The sequence below is a fragment of the Mirounga leonina genome, unplaced genomic scaffold, assembly GCF_011800145.1.
Source record: "Mirounga leonina isolate KUSES-001 unplaced genomic scaffold, KU_Mleo_1.0 Mir_488, whole genome shotgun sequence".
In the NCBI taxonomy this organism is placed as follows: Eukaryota; Metazoa; Chordata; class Mammalia; order Carnivora; family Phocidae; genus Mirounga; species Mirounga leonina.
The window spans coordinates 10,435,190-10,449,839 of record NW_023270777.1 but is presented as its reverse complement, the minus strand read 5'-3'; the positions used below and the strand labels follow the sequence as shown (position 1 = coordinate 10,449,839).

Here is a 14,650-nt window from a genome sequence, read left to right as displayed (position 1 = left end):
GGCGAGTCGGCCCCCACGGAAGGCGGGCCCCGCTGCCGGCCGCCGCCGCCCGCCTCCCCGGGCCACCGGGGCTCCGCCGGGGCGGGCGGGGCGGCGGCGCGGCGCGCGGGTTTCCCGGAAGCCGAGGAGCTGGGCGGCTCGCGCTCCTCCCCTTCAGTGTGCGCGGGGGGGAGGGGGAGGGGGCGGGGGGGGGGGGGGCGGGGGGGGGGGGGAGGGGGCGGGGCGGGGGGATCGGGCGCCTCTCGGTCTAGGTGTTCAGAGCCGCGGGACGGTGCCGCCGCGGCGAGGTCTTTAGCGACGCAGAGTCGCCGCTCGCTGTGACCTCGTGGCGCAATGGTAGCGCGTCTGACTCCAGATCAGAAGGTTGCGTGTTCAAGTCACGTCGGGGTCAGGGTTCCCTTTTCTCTTTTTTTTTCCTCCCCACCCCGCACCCCCCAAGTACGGGGGTTGGGAGGAGCGCTGCAGAGGCCCGAATGTGAGAAATCTGGCCTCAGGCGACCCTCGTTCTACTCCCAGCAGGCAGAAAACCCCGCTCTTTTGTCCCCGCATCGCGCATGCAGGCTTTCCGCATGCGACTGCGAGAGGCAGAGGTTGCTTCTGGCGACCGATAGGAGGCGCCGCGGCCAGTGCAGAGTGACCCCCGTGCGCGCGCTGGCGGCCGCCCTGCGCTGCGCACCCCCTGCCCATTCAACGCTGGCCCCTGGGGTTACCAGCGCCCATCCTCCTCCCCACGCCTCCCTCCTCCCCTCCCCCAACGCACTTGGGCCCTTCGGAACACCCGCCTGCGGGAAGATTGAATTCGCCCCTGGGGGGGGGGGGTTCTCTCGTCCAGGAAGTGGCCCCTCCGTCCCAAGAAGGACTGGGTGCCTTCTGCAGGTGTCTTCTTGCTCGCCCCGACCGTCTCTTTTCCCCCCTCCGCCCCAAATGTTCCCTCTCATCTGGATTGTATACACCACTTGCAGAAAGCTCTGTGGATTTAGCCATAGCCATAGGCTTGGATATTCACCTCAATATTGTTTGCTAATAGTTATAAACAAAAAAACAAAGCCAAAAAAGCGCTACCTGTCCACCAGTAGAGAGATGTATAGGGAAAAAAGCAAGTTGCATAAGAATTTCAACACCTACTGTATATGTTAATGATGCATACTTGCTATAAATCCATATTAAAATATGGATGAGCATTGTTCACACCAATTCTAGGATAGTGGTTACCTCTGGGTAATGAGGAGGAAGAAGGGATGGTGGCAGAGTCTCACTTTTTATTTATTTTTTTTAAATAAGCACCACCAGGGGCGCCTGAGTGGCTCAGGAGTTAAAAGTCTGCCTTCAGCTCAGGTCATGATCCCAGGGTCCTGGGATCGAGCCCCGCATCAGGCTCCCTGCTCAGCAGGAAGCCTGCTTCTCCCTCTCCCACTCCCCCTGCTTGTGTTCCCTCTCTCGCTTTGTCTCTGTCAAATAAATAAATAAAATCTTTAAATAAATAAATAAGCACCCCCAAAATGTTAACATTAATTAAATCTGGTTAGAGGGTACATAGAATCTAATATGAAACATGGGTTTCAGGTCAGAATTCACTTTACCTGCATAGTCCAAAACCTCCACCTCAAGAAAGTATTTTATAGGGCACCTGGGTGGCTCAGTTGGTTAAGTGACTGCCTTCGGCTCAGGTCATGATCCTGGAGTCCCTGGATCGAGTCCTGCATCAGGCTCCCTGCTCAGCAGGGAGTCTGCTTCATCCTCTGACCCTATCCCCTCTCATGTGTTCTCTCTCATTCTCTCTCTCTCAAATAAATAAATAAAATCTTTGGAGAAAAAAAAAAAAAGAAAGTATTTTATAATTTCCCAGGTTAGTAGGACCCACAGCATGCTGGTGGGAGTAGGGGTACATTCTCCCTAAAAGAAATACACCCTCAAAACAGGCCTTCTAGTTTTAAAGTTCCAGTCAAAATACACTCCTGTTTTAAAATAAAATCAATTAAGAGAGAAGACCTTTTGTGTAAGAACCAGCAAAATCAGATCCACAGACTTCGGATATGGGGATTCTCAAATACAGAGGGCACAATGGATATGTTTAATCCTTTAAAAATAAAAGAGAGGACTAAAAAATTAACAGAACAAGAGACAATAGGAATGACTCGGTATGTTTTAAAATAACTAGAAAGAAAATTCTAGGAATGAAAGATTTAATATTTGATATTAGAAACACACGGGTGTATTATCCAACAGAGTAGACAAGGCCGAAAAAAGTAATTAATGAAATAAAATATCTTGGTGGTTCAAAATATGTTTGTAAATCTTGGCATTCCCTCCAAAAGATGATGCCTAATTCTCCTTCGCTTGAGTGTGGGTTGAACTTAATGCCTTTCATCTAACAAATAGAAAAAGTAGAAGTTATGATGTGTGACTTTGGACACTTAGTCATAAAAGAACTGTGGTTTTCTGCCTCTCTCTAGATCACTTGCTCCAGGAAAGCCAGCTACCATGTTGCAAGAGCATTTCTGAAATCCTGCAGAGAGGGTCACTTGATGATGAACTGAAGCCTCCAGGCAACAACCTCATGAGGATTCCCCAGTCAGGCTTTTGGATGACTGCAGCCCCAGCCAATATTTTGACTCCAACTTCGTATGAGACCCCAAATCAGAACCAACCAGCTAAGACACACCTGAATTTCTGACCCTCAAAAACTGTGTGAAATAATAAATGTTAAGATGCTAAGGTTTGGGGTTAATTTCCCATGTAGCAATAGATAACTAATACAGAGGTAGAATTAAAGAAATTACACTGAAGGCAAATAAAGAGGCAAAGAGATACAAAATATGGGGGGAAATGAAGCGATACTGTAGATGGAATGAAAATGTCTAATCTTAGCCTAAATGGAGTTCCCTGAGGGAGACAGACCATAGGGGAGAGGTAGTATTTGGAGAAATGGTAGCTACTAACTTTTCAGAATTGATGGAAGACATGAGTCCTCACTCACAAGAAGCACTCTATCTCCCAAGTATGATAAGGAAAAAGACACCCATATCTGTATATAACATAAGGAAACTGCCCAATATGGAGAGTAAAGATTTTTAAAACAACCAGGGGATAAAAATTTTTTAAAAAAGCCAATTCTCTACAAAAAAAAAATAAATAAGAGTTGGACTGAAGCCAAAATCTGAGCAGCAACCGTGAAATCCAGAAGTGCACTATTAATTCTAAAGCACTGGGATGCCTGGGCGGCAGAGTTGGTTAAGCATGGGACTTTTGGTTTCAGCACAGGTTGTGATCTCAGGGTGGTGAGATTGAATCCCATGTCCGGCTCACACTCAGCGTGGGGTCTGCTTGGGTCTCTCTCCCTCTGCCCCTCCCGCCCCAGAATAAATAAATAAATAAATCTATAATTCCAAAGCATTGAAAGAAAACAATTGCCAACCTAGAATTATGTACTTGGGAAGTTATCTTTCAAGAATAGATATATTTTGGGCGCCTGGGTGGCTCAGTCGGTTGAGCGTCTGCCTTCAGCTCAGGTCATGATCCTGGGGCCCTAGGATGGAGACTCACGTCTGTTCCCCGCTCAGTGGGGAGTCTGCTTTTCCCTCTGCCCCTCCCCCTGCTCATGCTCCCTCTCCCTCTCCCTCAAATTAATAAGTGAAATCTTAAAAAAATAAAAAAAAAAAAGAATAGAGGTATTTTCAGGTACCTGGCTGGCTCAGTTGGTAGAGAATGTAACTCTTGACCTTGGGGTTGTTAAGTTCGAGCCCCACATCGGGTGTTGAGATTACTTAAAAAATAAAATAAAATAAAATCTTAAAAAAAAAATAGAGATATTTTCAAACAAATGGAACGCCCAGCAGCTCTCCCTGAAGGACTCTCTGAGGGGTATATTTCAGGGAGAAGGAAAACAATCCCAGACGGAAGGTCTGAGAGGCAAGAAGGACCCAGTGAGTAAAGGAAATGGTAAACATGAGGGTTAGCTAATAAACCTTGACCATACAGAAACAAACAAAAAAATAACACAAATGTGTAGATTTGCAAAATAGAACTACAGTACTGGACAAGAATAACATGGAAGCCAGAGTCAACGTGATCTGGGAGTAAAGCCTTTTAAAGTGGTTTTATTTTTTGAAAGGAAAGATATTTATTAACCAGAACCACGTTAAGTATATTAAAATGTAGGATAATCACTAACCCCAGAGTAGAGATAATTGATTGAGTATGCAGACAAAAAAATCAGCTAAAGTATGCAGACAAAAAAATCATCAAGGTTTAAATAATAAGTAGGGTGCCCGGGTGGCTCAGTTGGTTAAGTGACTGCCTTCGGCTCAGGTCATGATCCTGGAGTCCCGGGATCGAGTCCCACATCGGGCTCCCTGCTCAGCGGGAAGCCTGCTTCTCCCTGTCCCACTCCTCCTGCTTGAGTTCCTTCTCTTGTTTTGTCTCTCTCTGTCAAATAAATATAAAAAATCTTTAAAAAAAAAAAAAGAAACCAATCGTTTTTATAAAATCAACCAACAACCCGTTAGGAATAAGGTGAAAGGGGGCAAACGTAGGAACAAAACATTTCACATTCAATTTATATGTTGTTTAGATTTTTGAGTATATGAATATATATGAATATATTATGAATATATTACCTAGTCAAAGAAAAAAAGTTATGAACATCAGTGAGTGTTGTCCTCCTTGAGGATACAGACAGACCTTCCAAGAGACATTGGCACATGGATAGTTTTTAAGGGCAGGGAGTCAGGCATGCACACTGAGGGACCCGGGACAGCTAAAAGGTCAGGCAGAGAGCAGGTTTCTAGAACAAAATCTCTGACCTCAACATCTAAGAGCTCTGCGATGGGATGCCCCTGGCGGTGGCTGGTGTGGGGTTGGGTGGAGTAAACAGGGGCTCACTTGGAAGCCCAATACGACTGCATGTGTGAATTCTGTATGTCACCTGCATGACCCACTGTCCCTGACCTTGTCCTAATGTGACTTCTCTCATGGGTGCCCCACTCATTATGTCACCATTCATAGCCCACCTGTGCATCTGACCCAGTATGTGACCTTCCCATGTGACTCCTCTGTGGCCCCCATCCGTGTGACCCTCGCCCTCTGGCTTCCAACTGAGTTTGGCTGATGTGGAGGACCAACTGGAGGAGGAAAGGAAGAAGTGTGGACATGAATGAAGACCAACCAAATGCGAAAAACAAGGGCCATTTACTCTGAGCTTGCTGTAGGAGGGACTCAGCCACCAGCACCTGTGTTTCGGCCGAGACCCAGAGGTGGGCAGGGGGCAGTGGGAGAGATTTACAGCGGCCTGGGGAAGCTGGAAGCAGGCTAACTAGAACTGGGGTGTCGTATATGACTGGTCACAGGTGCAGCTTTGTTTTTGTCTGGCTGATCCTAAGTCGGAGGCAGGGACAAAACTCAGGGAAGCTGTTAGTGGTTAATCAAGTCCTGGCCATTTGGGGCTGATTGTTCTAGAGGTCATGTTTGGCTTCCTGGATTATTACCAGAGATGGCAGTCTGACTTCCTACAAGTCCCACTTACAGCCTTCCTGGGCTGGTTACTGTCATGAGAGGTAGATTGTGAGTTGGAGCTCTACTTTTTTTTTTTCTTAAGTAATCTCCGTGCCCAACATGAGGCTCGAATTCAGAACCCCAAGCTCTAAAGTTGCATGCTCTACCGACTGAGCCGGCCAGGCGCCCCTGGAGTTCTACTTTGATATCTGGCCTGGCCATCGTGCATTCGTGTATTCAGCCTCTCAAAGGCAGTTTATCCCCGAGCTGCCTCCCTATGGGGCCACCGCAACCTGTGGTCTCAGTGGAGGTTCACAGAACCCCTCAAGTGTCCTTCTCTGCAGGGCCCCCTCCGTCCCCAAGTGCTGATTAGCACTACCTCTCCTCAGGTCTGCTGGCTCCAGGCTCAAACACCCTGGTGGGACTCTCCAGGGGACTCATGACTGCATCCTGTTGTCCTTGGCTCCAGAGAGATGGAATATGCTTGGGCATCAGAATCTGCTCCTTCAGTAGACAGCGCAGAAGTGCAACCAAAGCTTCGAGAATTCGGCAGCGAGCCTGCTTTCTGTTTCCTCCCCACGTCCTATTTGAACTCGATGCTTCAGAGGAGGGGCGGGGGGACCTCAGCCCAGCAAGCTGTGGATGGGTCCCTACCACCTCATTCCCCTGAGCTGCCCTTACTTACTGGGGAGAATTCTAGAAGCTGAATGTCAGAACGAAACAGAGCGACGTCTGCCTGCTTTATCTCCAGGCGATACACAAAACTGACAGGGGCAAAGAGTAGAGATAAAAGTGACCAAGGGAAGGGGCGCCTGGGTGGCTTAGTTGGTTGGGCGACAGCCTTTGGCTCAGGTCACTGGAGTCACAGGATCGAGTCCCGCATCAGGCTCCCTGCTCGGTGGGGAGCCTGCTTCTCCCTCTGACCCTCCCCCCTCTCATGCTCTCTCTATCTCATTCTCTCTCTCAAATAAATAAATAAATAATCTTTAAAAAAAAAAAAAGGCAAAAAAAGTGACCAAGGGAAACCCAGATATATTTTGAAGTGTCCTAAGCGCACTACGGAAATAGAAGGTTTTGTCGTTGTGCCTGTGTTTCTCATTTTTCCCCCCATGAACGGTAAAGAAAAGGGGCAAGTGTACCAAATGGGGTGCGGGGGGGTGTTGCATCTACATCCTGGCTGCATCTCTGATCAGTCGTGTGACTTGGGCAGCTTATTTTATTTAATTTTCACCGCTCCGTGCCCAACACCCTCCTCTGGAGAATGGGAACAGTAAAGGTTCCTACCTCATAGGGTTCAGTGAGTGAATTTTTTTTTTTTTAAGATTTTATTTATTTATTCATGAGAGAGAGAGAGGCAGAGGGAGAAGCAGGCTCCCCGCTGAGCAGGGAGCCCGATGTGGGGCTCGATCCCAGGACCCTGAGATCATGACCTGAGCCGAAGGCAGACGCTTAACCGACTGAGCCACCCAGGCGCCCCTTTTTTTTTTTAATTTTAAAGATTTTATTTATTTATCAGTGAGTGAATTTATGGAGAGTGTTTCAAAGAGCGACGGGCACATAGTAAACACCATGGACAGCGGTGTTGGGTATTATTATTATTATTATTATTATTATTATTATTATTATTATTCCAACATTATTACTATGTTCAAAGCCAGAAACTCCTCGTTAGATCAGCCAGGAAAGGAAGGTCACGTGAGCTCAGCACTTGGACGGGAGAGCATTCTGCTGCCTACCTGCCCGCGTGATTTTGTGCCCTGTGGGCTGTGAAGGGATCGTGCTAATCCAAACGGGTTTACCCACAGTGGCAACCACAGGCACCCCGGCTCTGATCAGGGCCCCCCACCTGCAGGATTTTGACCATGGCTGGAAATGCAGAGACCAGGAGGACAGCGCGGCCGCCTTAGAGATGCAGCTCACCAGCAGAGGGCGCAAGTGGTAAACCCAGGAAAAATTGGGCCGTGAACTTGGAACATCTTTTTCCTCTGACTCAGTGAGTACTTCCGAGCTTTTCTGTTTCAGTACCCCAAAAGACTTCCCGGAAAACGATGTAACCTGTGCACATTTTCTAGTTGGCACCTAACACTTTTATTATAATTTAAAATCGTTGCAAGAGCTAGCGTGTTAGGGCGCCTGGGTGGCTCAGTTGGTTAAGCGACTGCCTTCGGCTCAGGTCATGATCCCAGGGTCCTGGGATCGAGTCCCACATCGGGCTCCCGGCTCAGTGGGGAGCCTGCTTCTCCCTCTGACCCTATTCCCTCTCATGCTGTTTCTCTCTCTCTCTCTCAAATAAATAAATAAATAATTAAAAAAAAAAAAGAGCTAGCGTGTTATAAATAGTAACATGTTAAAATCAGCAGTCACATCATTTTCTAAATATAGCCCATGAAGTATAAACACCACCACGATTTGATACTATGGTACATTTAAAAGAGACAAGAACAAACTGGTTAGAAATTTTGCATGTTTCCTTTTTCTCTTTGTATTTCCGTTCCTCCCTCCACAAATTTAGGACAATATATACTTTCATGCTGGATGTCTTTTATTTTACCACCCTGTCATACTTCTCTCCGCAAAAACGCAAATATAAATGGAAAATTAGGGCGCCTGGGTGGCTCAGTTGGTTAAGCGACTGCCTTCGGCTCAGGTCATGATCCTGGAGTCCCGGGATCGAGTCCCGCATCGGGCTCCCTGCTCAAAAGCAGAGGGAGTCTGCTTCTCTCTCTGACCCTCCTCCCTCTCATGCTGTCTCTCATTCTCTCTCTCTCTCAAATAAATAAATAAAATCTTTAAAAAAAAAATTGAAATTGAAAATTAAAATGCCTATTTCCTGAGACCTTAGAGGTCTAAGCGTTAACAATTTTTCTTTGGGATTGAATTATCACTGATTCATATTAGCACAGCGCCCATACAAACCACACAAATGTATTACAAGTTTTGATAACAGAGCTTGAAATGGTCAGATTGCCTCTTTACTTGGCACTTCCGAAGTTTTTACACCCTGGGGCAATGCACCCAAGGGAGAAGGTGGCTTTTCTGGTGACAAAGACTGAACACAGAAAGGGCAAAGACAACCAAAAGGAACACTCAACCCACAGCGCTTTTCTCGGGCAGGGAGGTTGTAACAAGGAAATTGAGAGTCTGGAAAATCAGTTCCTTAAAACTGACCTTGTCACAGATTCCCTGGGAAAGTCTTCCTGCGTCCTGGGGGGTGCTGTCAAAACCTATTATTCAGAGAATAGAAAAGCCAAATAAGCGCACTGGTCACTGGACTGGGGGGTCCGGGTGGTGGCCGGCTGAGTGAACGAAGTAGGGGGCAGAGCGCATTGCAAGGTGCTGTCATGATAATGAAATGTCCTTGGCCCAGGGGGGAGCTGGGTCAGAAATCACTTAGCAGGGGCACCTGGGTGGCTCAGTCGGTTAAGTGTCTGTCTTCAGCTCAGGTCATGGTCCCAGGGTCCTCGGATTGAGCCCCACGTTGGGCTCCCTGCTCAGTGTGTGGGGGTGATCTGCTTCTCCCTCTCCCTCTGCCACTCCCCCCTGCTTCTGCTCTGTCAAATAAATAAATAAAATCTTAAAAAAAAAAAAAGAAATCACGGATCAAAGTCAACCCAGAGGAAGCCTCAGGACAGACTCACAGACAGGATCTGTGCAAAGGGATGAAAAGTAATTTTCCCAGATGACGTCATTACTTTACAACTAGGAATAGCACAGCAAGCAGGTGCTATATCTGTTTTAAATATTTTATATTATTTTTAAGAGTTTATATTACATATTATAAGCATCACATGCATCTATATTCTATCTAACGGCCTTACTTTGCTCACTGAAATAGTTTACAACTCTTCAAATTCCATTTTTAGCAAGTCCTATAAACAGAATTTTAAGGTGAGAAAATGAAAATATTTGAAACTCACCTGTTGGTTTTTTGTTTTGTTTTTTTACTTTGGAAAAATAGGGATAGTTTGTGATTGAATGGAGCTTGAGTCTCTTGCTTTTTTTATCATACATGATGTCTGGTCTCTGATATTTTAAAATAGATGAAATGCGTGTTTCTTAGTGGAAAGGATAAACTTTGAAGTTAAACATATTTACATTCGAATCCTAGTTTGGCCAGTTGCTTTTTTATGAGCCTTAGTTTCTTTTTTTAAAGATTTTATGTATTTATTTGAGAGAAAGAGAGAGCACAAGCAAGGGGAGCAGCAGAAGGAGAGGGAGAAGCAGGTTCCCCGCTGAGTGGGGAGCCCGATGCGGCGCTCGATCCCAAGACCCTGGGATCATGACCTGAGCTGAAGGCAGACGCTTAACCGACTGAGCCACCCAGGTGCCCCCGTCCAATGGGCTGAATGCAAGGATTTTACTGGCTACTTGTTACAGCCCTTCTAGCTCTCTCCAACTTTGCTGCTCCCATGTTTTCCTCTGACCTAGATTAAATAGATTTGAGGCACTTTAGAGAACAAAACTCCTGGAATCATGATTAATGTAGAAATTTCATAGACTCTTGGGTCGAAGCTGCTCCTGACAAGAGGGAGATGAAGGGTACCTTTTCTGAATCCCCACATCTGAAAACATGGGGTTTGTTTTTGTTGCTTTGTGCCTGGGGACAGCCGGCTTACACAGTGCATTTGCTGGGTATTCCTGTCTCTCAATTATCTGATATTAAATTATGACCTTCTATTTTTCCACTGTCTCTGGAATCAGGCAGAAGTCATTTCCAGTCCCCTTTCTGCCGCTTAGTAACCACTTACCCTCAGGCAAGTTACTTAGCCATTCAAACCCTAAAGGAGCCCCTCTGAAGAAGCTAAAAACCCCTCTGGGATTGCTGTGAAGATTAGGAGATTATGGATGAAAGCACTTAGCATAGCCCTGGAATATGGCAGTGGCTAATTCTATTATAAAAAAAAAAATGTCATTATGTCAAATTATGAGTAATGACATGACATTTTTATGATTGTTGTATTAGTCAGCTTGGGCTGCCATAACAAAATACCATAGACTGGGAGCCTTAAACAACAGAAATTTATTTTCTCACAGTTCTGGATGCCGGAAGTCCCAGATCAAGGTGCCGGGTGGCTCAGTTCCTGCTGAGGACCCTCTTTGAGGCTCTTAGATGGCTGCCATCTTGCTCTGTCTTTTCACATGGACTTTTCTCTAATGCAGGCGGTCTCCTTATTAGGGCACCAGTCTTTATAGGACCCCACCTTTATAACCTCAATTACATCCTAAAAGCCCTACCTCCAAATACAGTCACATTGGGGGTTAGAGCTTCAACATGGGAGTTTTGGTGGGGACACAATTCAGTTGTCATTGTTATTAATATTCTTGGGGGCAGGGGCACCTGGGTGGCTCAGTGGGTTAAGCATGGTTAACCTTCGGCTCAGGTCATGATCTCAGGGTCCTGGGATTGAGCCCCACATCTGGCTTCTTGCTCAGCCTGCTTCTCCCTCTGCCTGCCCCTCCCCCTGCTTGTGTGCTCTCTCTGACGAGTAAATAAATAAAATCTTTAAAAAAATAAAAAAAGAGGGTGCCTGGGTGGCTCAGTTGTTAAGCGTCTGCCTTTGACTCAGGTCATGATCCCAGGGTCCTGGGATCGAGCCCCACATCGGGCTCCCTGCTCGGTGGGAAGCATGCTTCTCCCTTTTCCACTCCCCCCTGCTTGTGTTCCCTCTCTCACTGTGTGTCCCTCTGCCAAATAAATTTTAAAAATCTTAAAAAAAAAAAGAATTTGAGGGTCTTTGTGATTCTTACAAACATGGTCCCTTAGATGAATGACTCCAAGTTGCTATTTGTAGCTGCACAGAACTTTCTGGACTGGAGGGATGAAGGGCAGGATAGTCATCTATCTTTGATGTTGTGTTTTAACCCTCTTTTAAACTTCTTCCAAGCCAGTGCAAATGCCTGCTGCCCTTGGCTTTCTTTAACCAAGTGCTAAAAATCCAAAGGGTGTGGTGTTGTATGTTATATGGGAAAGTACCATCTTCCCTTCTTTTGTAGAATTTTAGTTCCCTTAAGACCTAAATTCTTGACCTTTAAAGTCCTCAAATTCATCAGAAGAAATTAAGAGAGGAAGAAGCAACTCAGAGAATAGTGGTATATACTTGTAATATATATATATATAGTCCACAAAGGATTTATATTTAAAATATATGAGGAACTCTTATAATCTGTAAGAAACATAGGCAACTTTCACCCAGTAGAAAGATACAGAAAAGATGATGAAAAAGAAGATGCTTGGGCCGCCTGGGTGGCTCAGTTGGTTAAGCGTCTGCCTTTGGCTCAGGTCATCCCAGAGTCCTGGGATCAAGCCCCGCATCGGGCTCCAGGGATCCTGCTTCTCCCTCTGCTTGCCGTTCCGCCTGCTTGTGCCGTCTCTCTCTGACAAATAAATAAAATCTTAAAAAAAAAAAAAAGGGGGCGCCTGGGTGGCTCAGTCGTTAAGCGTCTGCCTTCAGCTCAGGTCATGATCTCAGGATCCTGGGATCGAGCCCCGCATCAGGCTCCCTGCTCAGCGGGAAGCCTGCTTCTCCCTCTCCTACTCCCCCTGCTTGTGTTCCCTCTATCGCTGTCTCTCTCTGTCAAATAAAAAAAAAAAAAAAAGATGCTCAAGTGGCCAAAAAATATGTGAAAAGATGACAAATCTCAATCCTTAGGGGAATGGAAATTAAAAGCAAAATACACTACCACTACACACATACACCGAGATGGCCAAAATGAGAAATTCCACACGTTGGTGAGGAAGCGCAGCAAATGGAAATGTCCTGCCCTGCCCAGGGGCATTTTCCGACAGTGGATTAGTATATAGTCGTGAGAATGAGCCAACTACCGCTATACACCTGAGCGCGGATGAAGCTCGCCGCTGAGATAATGGTGGATGAAAGAAGTCAGACACAAAATATGCGTGCTGTCTAAATTCTTTTTACATCAGTAGAAAAGAGTGAATCTGTGCTTGTATTCATTTTCCAGGGTTTTAATGGCTTATCTCTGCACACTCGGTGACTTTTTTATTTATTTATTTGCTAGAGAGAGAGCGAGAGCACAAGCAGGGGGCACAGCAGGCTGAGGGAGAAGTAGGCTCCCCGCTGAGCAAGAAGCCCGGTGTGGGGCTCGATCCCAGGATCCTGGGATCATGACCTGAGCCAAAGGCAAACACTTAACAACTGAGCCACCCAGGCGCCCCCCTTGATGACTTTTTTTTGTAAGATTATTTATTTATTTATTCATGAGAGACAGAAAGAGAGAGAGAGAGAGTGAGTGAAGCAGAGGGAGAAGCAGGCTCCCTGCTGAGCAGGGAGCCCAGTGCGGGACTCGATCCCAGGACCCTGGGAAAATGACCTGAGCCGAAGGCAGACGCTTAACCATCTGAGCCACCCAGGCGCTGCCCCCCTTGATGACTTTCAACAGAAGGAATTCAGTCTCTCACAGTCGGGAAGCCAGAAGTCCAAAGTCAAGATGTCGGCTTTGTTCCCTCCAAAGGCTCTAGGGGAGAATCCATCGCTACCCCTTCCGGCTTCTGGTGGCTCTAGGTGTTTCTTGCCCATGCCCATCTCACTTCAGTCTCCACCTCTGTCTCCCCATGCCCTTCTCCATGTGTGTCTTTTCCTCTTCTGTCTCCTGTAAGGACACTTGTCATTAGACCTAGGGCCCATCCGGGTAATCCAGGATGAGCTCTTCTCCAGATGGCTAATTTAATGACATCTGCAAAGAGCTTTCCCAATAAGGTCACATTCGTGGGTTCTAGGGATTAGGACATGGATTCACCTTTTGCGGAGTGTGGGGGAGACACAGTTCAACCCGCTAACATGCAGCTAAAAGCCGAGATAGTGGATTCATTTGGGGAGATTAGTGACTAGAAGGCCACAAGGGGGCTTTGAGGGGCTTGGTAATGTTCTGTCTTTAATCTGGCTATGGGTTACCTAGGTGTGTTCACTCTGCAAGAATTCACCAGGCTGGACAACCATGATCTGTGCACTTTTATTTATGTATATTGAGCTACAGCGATTCTTTTTTTCAAAAGAATTCATCAAAGGGGTTGGTAAAGATTGTCCACTCTTCGCCAATTTTCCCAGCCTCCTAATGAAGGGAGTTTGGGATTCTCTGAACAGACTATACCCGGCGATACATCACTGGTTCCAGACACCTCAACTTTTGTAGGATGTGGGGGCTTCAGTAGAAAGGGGGTCAATGACAGATCACACACCCCAGAAGAAACTACAGAATTTTTTTTTTTTTTGGAACAGAAAAGATATGGGAGAAACAGTATCCTTGGCTCAGATCATTCCAGAACTATCATGTGGGAAGCAAAGAAGTCACACTTAGTGTGAAAGCAGAAGTAGGACTGGCGGGTGGGGATTTTATATTATGTCGCAGCATAATGAAGAGCCTCCTTCTTCTGGGGTATGCTAAGCAGAACAGTGGCCCCCAAAGAAGTCCACGTCTTAATCCCCAGAATCTGTGAATAGGTTATATCACATGGCCAAGGGGAATTAAGGATGCAGGTGGAGAGTGATGTGATTTGACAAGGACTCAATCTGTGTTACTAGCTTTGGAAAATGGAGGAAAAAGCCTAGAGCCAGGGAACATGGACAGCTTCCTGAAGCTAAGAAGGGCGAGGAAATGGATTCTCTCCTGAGGCTTCTCAGGAGGAATGGAGCTGGGCCAACACCTTGATTGTAGTCCCGTGGGACGTACTTTGGACTTCTGACCTCCAGAACTGTGAGATAATACATCGATGTTGTTTAAACCACTAAGTTTGTGGCAACTGGTTTCAGCAGCCCCAGGAAACCGATACAAATCATGAGGTCCATCACTGAAGGTGTTCAGAGGAAGACGGGACAGTTTGCCGTGATAGTCATAAAGGGTACACAGAGCCATCCAGAGAATCTTGAAGACTCCTTACATCTTGGAGAGGAGGAGGGTGGCTCGTATTTGCATCCCTCAGCAGAGTTCGTGGTGCGCTTTTATACACATTTTATCCTTTGATCCTCTCAATAAGTTTGTGGAAATAGAGGGGCACCTGGCTGGCTCAGTTGGTAGAGCATGCAACGCTTGATCTCGGGGGTCGTGAGTTCGAGCCCCACGTTGGGGGTGGAGACTACATTAAAAAAAAATCTAAAAAAAAAAAAAAAGTTTATGGGAATAGACCGAGTAGGAATTATTCTTA

At 46.4% G+C, this 14,650-nt stretch overlaps 1 protein-coding gene and 1 non-coding gene across 2 annotated transcripts in view; both read left to right on the top strand.

Annotated features, from left to right (window-relative positions):
• The first annotated feature begins 319 nt into the window (after positions 1-319).
• Positions 320-391, top strand: TRNAW-CCA. The gene has a single exon. It is a non-coding gene; the product is annotated as a tRNA-Trp (tRNA).
• Positions 392-7,419: 7,028 nt separating this feature from the next.
• Positions 7,420-14,650, top strand: part of LOC117999880 (multidrug and toxin extrusion protein 1-like) — a 56,937-nt gene continuing 49,706 nt past the window's right edge. The window contains exon 1 of the mRNA XM_034989285.1: positions 7,420-7,483. The gene's annotated coding sequence lies outside the window, so the exon portion shown is untranslated. The remainder of the gene's footprint in view (positions 7,484-14,650) is intronic.